Source organism: Manis javanica, chromosome 18 (assembly GCF_040802235.1).
Source record: "Manis javanica isolate MJ-LG chromosome 18, MJ_LKY, whole genome shotgun sequence".
In the NCBI taxonomy this organism is placed as follows: domain Eukaryota; kingdom Metazoa; phylum Chordata; class Mammalia; order Pholidota; family Manidae; genus Manis; species Manis javanica.
In genome coordinates this window covers 10,291,576-10,298,183 of record NC_133173.1, presented here as the reverse complement: position 1 = coordinate 10,298,183, position 6,608 = coordinate 10,291,576, and the positions used below count along the sequence as shown (strand labels likewise).

At 43.6% G+C, this 6,608-nt stretch overlaps 1 long non-coding RNA gene across 1 annotated transcript; it reads right to left on the bottom strand.

Annotated features, from left to right (window-relative positions):
- Positions 1 to 1,148: 1,148 nt before the first annotated feature.
- On the bottom strand, positions 1,149 to 6,029 carry LOC118968725 (uncharacterized). The gene is made up of 5 exons (XR_005056514.2): positions 5,893 to 6,029; positions 4,673 to 4,867; positions 2,830 to 3,124; positions 2,150 to 2,206; positions 1,149 to 1,346 (listed from the first exon to the last, which is right to left on the bottom strand). It is a non-coding gene; the product is annotated as an uncharacterized lncRNA (long non-coding RNA).
- Positions 6,030 to 6,608: the final 579 nt, after the last annotated feature.

The following is a 6,608-nucleotide window of genomic DNA, read 5'->3' as shown; positions in this document are numbered from 1 at the left end:
GATTCTGGGAGGCGAGCGGTCAGAGAACTCCTAGACAAATTGGTCTGGAACAACAGACTATGTATTCGCCGAGCTACAGTAAAAGATGAATAAAACAGCACTCGGTTCTCTTTTTCTGAGACAAGATACAACTCTGTCTTCTAAAGTAGGTGCACCAGGGTGGGTGAGTTGATAAAGATCTTGTCTTCCTGTTACTTAGCATGGTGTTTCATTGGGCAAATGAGTGCACCCCACATGCCCAGTGCCCTGTGGAGGAGCTGAGATGAAGTGGGTGGGGTCACAGCCCTTACAATGTCGGGCAGCAATTTCCAAACAGTGTGGTTACACTTAAAGGCTCTCTGAAATCTGACCCTTTTCTGCTCTGCAGCCCACCTCCACCTGCCAGGGCCAAGTCCTTGATGGAGTGATGGTTCCCAGGTGATGCAGGCTTGCTGGTCCTAGTCAGCCTTTGAGTAGCAACAATGTAGCCAGCTGAGCTCTCTAGACTCCTCCATGCCTCCAGGTCTTGATTTGCATTGCTCTCTCTGCCAGGGCTAGCCTCTATCTGTTCGGCCATTGCTATATTTTGTACAGTCCTTTCCAAACACTTTTCCCTCCCCCTCGGGCCCTCAAGATACCCAAGAGCATCTTTCTCACCAAGTACATACAACCTTCTTTTTTCATTTTTCTTTTTCTTGGTACTTACTACTTTGCCTATTGCCGCCTCCTCTGTAGATTGAAAACTATTTCATAAAAAGAGACTATGCATCTTATGTGTCCAATTCAGTGCCTGACACATAGTAAGAGTCTAGATAAACATGTGTTAACCAAATGGATAAATAAATAAAGTGATGGAACTCGGCCACATAACCTGGTGAGCTTTTCTAGGTTGATACTTTTCTGTGTAAATAAAATCTAAAAGGTTTGCTTTGTCCATGCTTGTTTGAAGTGAAGAAATCCAGATAAGTAGGAAAAGTGCATTTTTTTTCCTTCCATGAGACCCAATGACAATTTGGCTATAATACGCTTTTACTTTTCAGTAGTGATTTTTGTGTTTCAGAATTAATTGAATCACCCATTTGTTTTGAACTTGACTTTTCATTTTTAAGACTACTCTATAATTATTTTTTTGTTCAGGGATGGATCAATCATAGCAGTAAGAGCCACATCAAACTTTTACTGAGTTGTACAGAAACTTTTAAGAGCATTTCACATTCGTTAACTCAGTTCCCCTTACATCCACTCTACCCAAACAATCACCATACCGCATCGACCAGATACATTAACAAAGGGACCAAGTCATTACTTTTCTTGTCCAAAGCCCACCAGTCATTCATTGCACAGGGATGACAGCCTCGTCTTTATCTCTGCAAAGATCAAAGCAAGAATATGAATGATAAAATTACATAACAAAGGATTGAATCAGCACACAGAAAAGTTTCCTTGTCTTGACCCATCAAAGCAGGTTGCCCAAACTGAAGAGTTTTTGCCTGAAATAACTCAACATAAAATAACAAAGAAAATATATCCACTACTGATTTATGCCTGCATGTTAAGAGTCTACCACCCTGGTCAAGAGATTTGGGGAGTCTTTTGTGATTCCATGTTCCCAGGTCCCTATGTCCACAGGGTGGACTTTTTACTGTAATCAGATCATTAGAGTGAAGAGGGTCCTTGCTTCATCACCAGTTGTTTTCAGCCTTATGCCCTAGACTCACCTGCTCCAGCCACCTGGGCCTTCCTCCCTCAAGGCTCTCCTCCCACACAGACCCTGATTTTCTGGTGGATGCAGCTGAGGATAGGTTTGCAAGCACGGGCCAAGGGATCCCTATGCACTTGGGGAACCTCATGAGGCGCAGTCTCCCCAACTGCCAGTGTTGTTCAAGCCAACATGATTACAAGACCCAACCCACTTCCCTGATACACACGTTTACCCACCACAGACACATGTCTTAAGATTTTAGTAGTTTGGTCTGGGACACTGAGTCCAGAATTATCTATTTGAGATCTGAGACCTCTCCCTACAGGGCAGAGGTTTTTTGCAGGAAACTCTTCCTTACCCCAAGCGTTTCCCTTATTTCTTCCTTTCCTGTAGAATGTAAGTGGGTGGTACGGTGAAGTGGGGGTCCTAGGAGTGGATACAGGGCTGGAACTTGCAGGAGGTACTCACCTTGAGCACAGCACTTAAGAGATGTCAAAACAACTCAGTAATCCGGATAAGTCATATCTGAAAATAATATTTTAAAAAATCAAAATGAACAAAAAATCCATGATGGCCAAAACTTCAAATGTTTGAGTAAGCACAGTGTTACTGATTTTTCCTTTTATCTCAGACTTTGAAATGGCTCAGTGGAGATGGAATTGGGGAAGGAAACTTAAATATAGGAAGCTCATAAAATCCATACTAACTAGTCTGTTTCTGAATCAGACTCAACCAAAGAAAACAGAAAATGAAGGTTTCCATTTTTTTTTTTCTCAAGGACTGGACTCAGTGGTTAGAAGTAAGCAAGAAGCAGTCGACCCTTTCTCCCCATGAGCCCTGGCAGAGCAGCCACTCTGGAACCCCAAATCTCCCCTGAAATGCCTGAAATGCTAAGCAGAACCCAAAGTGTTTCTAGCCATCACCCCTCAAGGACCAAAATGGTCTGGTCACTTTTGAGTAATAAAATATGCAACCCAGGATAACATCAAACTTCCAAAGCTCTCAGTCAACTGAAAAACTGTCTCCTTTCCTGGCTCAGAATCCAATTCCTGGACAGGAAGCCTGCCTAGGAAAGGAAGTCAAGGTCGGATTCTCTACTTCCTTCCACAATGTTCTCTCCCACTTGTTTTTTATTGTTTTCAACCTACCAGGGTGGAACAGAGTAGGGAGAAGACGTGAGTCACAGGAAAAGGCCCTTGTGATGGGTCTGTTTCTTCTGGGTGTGGCAGAATCCAAATGGTAAATCTTTCTCTCATTAGACAGCTGGAGTGGAGTCTTTGACACCTTTGATCATCAGAGTCATTGTTACATTGTTCTGGACAAAGCCTCCTCCAGATGGCCACTGAAGACACCCTTTGGTCTTGTTTTCCATGGTTCCACTTCTAAGGCCCTTCCTGGAGTCCACTTGGATGGATCTCTCTCAATAGGACACGATCCTGCTTTCTTGCAAGAGTCCATTGTTAGCCCCTGAGGCACTCAGGCTCATGGCATCACCACCCTGAGAGCACAGGTCCCTCTCAATACAGCCTCTTAGCTCCCATGCTCCCCAAGAGCAGCACTTCCCTTGCATCTGCCTCAAAGTCAAACCTCTGCCTGACCACCAACACCCCCATGCACCCATCAGCTGGCACAGGTTCTATTTTCCAAGGTTCTCCTAAGGTAACTACCAATTCGCCCAAGAAAAAGGGAGGAAGGACATCCTCTCCTCTATAGGAGTGAGACTGGGAATCACAGGGAACAGACATAACTCACGCTGAAGAAACCCTAGAACTTTTCAATTAACTCTTAGCCTTTGCTCATATAGTCTAGAGTAGTTCCTGTAATGCCATACCAAAAGTAATATAAAGGATATGTATTTAATTCTCTTTAAGCAACAGGAAAATTCATATATACTTGGATTTTTTGTTTTAAACAACATATATGATAAAAACAAGCATAATTCAGAAGAGCAGTATTATATTAGAATAGTATCTTTTCTAGATATAATGTGACATCTTATAGAATTGAAATGATCACACGTATACACACACACACACACATACACAGAGGAACCTAAATGCAAATGAAGGGATAAAACATTAAACACTGAGCAATGTTCTTGCATCATGTGGGGGTCATTTATCTCAGCCAGATTTACAGATTTTTCTCTCAGAGCTAACTTCTATACACCTACTGCCCTCAGGCAGGACTGTTGATTTGTGCCTCACCTATTGTGCAGTGAGCCTCCCACCTAATCTTTCTGCACACATGCTGCCTTCCCTCTTCTGGACCACCCTGCACACCTCTGCCCGGTAAATCTTCCTGAACTAGAAGCTGATCTTGTATCCCCCCTCTACAGCCAGCAATGGCTCCCTAGCACTTACTAAAAAAAAACTCTGAATGTCTAGGCATATTTTCCTTCTGTGACTTCATTTCTTATTACCAAAATACAAAATATTTCTATCTGAGCCAAATTTATGTAGTCCAGAACAGCCACACTTCCCTATCTCCACACACAGATATTGAATAAATGTGATGAAAAACACTTTGGGTATCCATGCTGTTAAAAGATGACACTTGAAGTGTAAAGGGCATTTGAACAAGGCCCCTGCATATATCCCCATTATATTTCAACTCAGTTCCCTCTATGTGTGTCTGTTTTCCTAATTTGTTATGTATTTTAAGGAGAAAATCTGTGCCCTTTTATCAATATAAGCCTAGTACCCTACAACCAATAAACATTGGGAAAATAAATAAATGAGTATTAAAGTATAACAGATATCAGTTGTGTTAAAGGCCTGAAAAAGAATAAACTGATATTAAAATATAAGGAGTAGAAAGCAAATTAAATAGACAAACATAAGCCGTGTGGTGCTTTGGTCAGGACAGACCATGTTAGCTGCATACCGAACAATCCCAGCATCTCAAGGGTTTAATGCAACAAAATTGATTCTTAATCCCACAAAGTCCACTGTGAATGCTCCTGGTAGTCTCTGTGGGGACTCTACTCACTTAGGACCAGGTTCCTTCGCCAACTTCTAAGTCTTCCTTAATGTCCTCTCCAGGGTCCCCTGCCTCCAACCAGCTGACATGGAGGGATCTCTGGCCATGTGGGGTTTTTGGAACGAGGCTGGGTGCATCTGCCAGTTGCTCATCACTTCTAAGCATATTTAACCAGCCTTATCTTCCATCTGGATTCAAAGTGGGCTGAGAAATGTGGTTTACATTGCAGATAGGGAGGGAAGGACAAACGCGTTTGGTGAATACTTAGTCTCTCCTGCACTAGATTTTTCTGTATAGTTTTAGAGCAGGCAAAGAACACCCCCATCCGTCCTACAGGGTAGACATAGACTACCTCAGCTGAAGGGAGAATATATCAGTTATCAGGGACTGTGCACCAAATTGCCCCAAAATGTAGTGCCTTTGTACAACCATATTTACTATGCCTCAGTATCTGAGGGTCAAGTGACTCAACTGGGTCCTCTAGCTCTGGGTCTCTCCCAGCTCTAATGAAGGTGCCAGCCAGGGCGGATATCACCTCGGGGTCAATAGGCTCCTAAGCTCACTCCGTGGCCATTGGCAGGATTTGGTTCCATGTGAGTTCTTACACGGAGGTTTCGGTTCCTAACTGGCTGTTGGCTGGAAGCTGCCCTCAGTCCCAGGACGTGCAGGCCTGTCCATAAGGCAGCTCAGCTCATCAGAGAGGGTGAGTAAGACCAAAGTCACCATCACTTACAACTTCATCTCACAAGGACATCCCATCCTATTTGCCATCATTTGTTCACAGAAAGCAAGTCACTAGGTCCAGCCACACTCCAAGGGGTGGGGGGGGCGGATTTCATGAGAGCAAGCATATCAGCAGATGGGGATTGCCGAGAGCATTTCAGACGCCACTTATCATAGCAATCATAGGAAAAAACCCACTCTGAATGCCCAAATTATGAGAGCTGAGCAACTGAATAGAGGACTTATCCATGGTGTAGCCAAGGAAATTTGGCACACAGCATTTTGTTGATGGGAGGACAAGTGACAGAAGAGTTGTGGGGAGGGAAGAGAATGGAAGGTCAATAAAAGTTTGCTTAGCAAATGGAGTACATGGGGTTAAACTGAAGCTTTATAGTGAGCAAGGAAACTGCTTCTGAGACACTGGACATGGCCAAACTGAAAAAGAAAATACAATTAAAAACAAGAGTGAACTTCAGAAAAAAAGATTTCTATAGTGATCATCCTACCTTCCTCACAGCTCTGAGAATTCAGTGAGAGGACACATGTGAAATGACCAGATTCAGCAGGCCGCAGGGAGTGACTGAGTCCTTTAAAAGGCTCTTAGGTAACCTGCGTGCTTCCAGTCTGAGGACCACACTTTGAGTAGCCAGGACCCAGCAGGGTGCCTGATCCTTGGAGATTCAGAGATAACTGTGCCCTTATCTCAGTGGTCCTCACACTTGAGGGGACATCACAATAAGCTTTCAGGTGGTGTCACAACACAGCATGCTAGTCCCCTCCGCTTGGAGCTTGGGATTCAGCAGGTCTGGGGCAGTGCTGAGCAGCTGTAAAGGTAGTAAATGAGGAAGATATGCCATCATCCTTCCCCCGGTAAGGTGTGAAGGTCTCCCCTCTCCTCTTGAGGAAACGCTGTTTATAAACCCAGATGCTGCCAGTGCAAGACACCTTGGAGCTATTAAAACATAGTAAAAAATGCCTTAATTAGGGCAGGACCAGGGAGTGTTGTAAATCCTTCCGGGTCCCTCTGAAACCACTTCCCTCACTGATGCAACCAGGAGTTCCTTTTTACGTTATAAACATTGCTGGAACAACAAAATTAAAGTTCTCCAAAAATGAGATTATAAACATTCAATGCTATTTACGACTCTCATGATAGAAGCTACAGTAGAATTCATTTTAATACTGTCACTTAATAAATGTACTGCAGGAGTTTATTCCCTCC